The 1571-nt window shown below is 35.7% G+C and overlaps 1 protein-coding gene across 2 annotated transcripts in view; it reads left to right on the top strand.

Moving 5' to 3' along the window:
- LOC116852486 overlaps positions 1 to 1571 on the top strand; it is a 45186-nt gene that overhangs the window by 27829 nt on the left and 15786 nt on the right. The window lies entirely within an intron of this gene.

Genomic DNA, 1571 nt, shown 5'->3' with positions numbered 1-1571 from the left:
ACACACACACACACACACACACACACACACACACACACACACACACACACACACACACACACACACACACACACACACACACACACACACACACACACACACACACACACACACACACACACACACACACACACACACACACACACACACACACACACACACACACACACACACACACACACACACACACACACACACACACACACACACACACACACACACACACACACACACACACACACACACACACACACACACACACACACACACACACACACACACACACACACACACACACACACACACACACACACACACACACACACACACACACACACACACACACACACACACACACACACACACACACACACACACACACACACACACACATACATATATATGTTTGTATGTGTGTATATGTGTGTGTGTTGCCGCTTCGTTGTTTCACTTTTACATACACGTATGCAGCCGAAGTGACGATATGCTTCGATGTCATAAGTTATCAAATTACAAAGTTCTCGTAATTGATATATTCGTAAACGTTTTGGTTATTAATTTGAACCTTCTTCAGTATCGAATTCTCTAAACGCTGATCGTATTTCGGGACGTGATTCGAGACCTCAAAAGAAGGAAAAAAAGCTATATAAACATACGTCCGGAAATAAGTCGTTTCCGAGTTATACTCACTTTTATGTTAAAAAAATCATAATTTATAGTCCGCGGGGCACCCCTTTTTAATTTTTTTTTAGTTTTTATTTTTTAATTTCCATTTCTTATTTTTTTAATTCTCAAATTTTTTATTATTTTTTTTAATTAATAATTTTTATTTTTTAATTTTTTTTCAATTATTTGATATTTGTAAATATATTATTTTTTAAATCAATCATTTATTTTATTCGATTTAAATACCTATTTTGATTTAAATACTTATTCATGTTTATGATTAATTTAAAAAATAATGTATTTACAAATATCGAAAAATTGAAAAAAAAATTAAAAAATAAAAATTGTTAATTAAAAAAAATAATAAAATTTGAAAATAAAAAAAATAAGAAATGAAAATTAAAAAAATAAAAAAAATTTAAAAAGGAGTGCCACGCGGACTGTAAATTATGATTTTTTTAACATAAAAGTGGGTATAACTCGGAAACGACATATTTCCGGACCTATGTTTACATAGCTTTTTTCCTTCTTTTGAGGTCTCGAATGACGTCCCGAAATATTTCGGGCGATTTTTCGGACACCCTATATCAAGCGACACGGTAGTGTCGCGAAGCCAAGTGCAAGCGCGAAACGGCCGTGTATACTAACGCCGCGACACTAGTTGAATACACACCAGATTTCTTGTTTGACCATAACGGTTGAACCGATGAGATTCTAGATAGACTCAATCGATTCCTTGGGTTTATGTTAGTTAATCAAGCGGCACGGTAGTGTCGCGAAGCCAAACGCGAAACGGCCGTGTATACTAACGCCGCGACACTAGTTGAATACACGCCAGATTTCTTGTTTGACCATAACGGTTGAACCGATGAGATTCTAGATAGACTCAATCGATTCCTTAGGTT

This window comes from Odontomachus brunneus, unplaced genomic scaffold (genome assembly GCF_010583005.1).
Source record: "Odontomachus brunneus isolate Ranch 3 - 2012 unplaced genomic scaffold, Obru_v1 Obru_scaffold_229, whole genome shotgun sequence".
Taxonomy (NCBI): Eukaryota; Metazoa; Arthropoda; class Insecta; order Hymenoptera; family Formicidae; genus Odontomachus; species Odontomachus brunneus.
The sequence above is the reverse complement of the archived record's forward strand: the minus strand, read 5'-3'. Positions and strand labels throughout refer to the sequence as shown.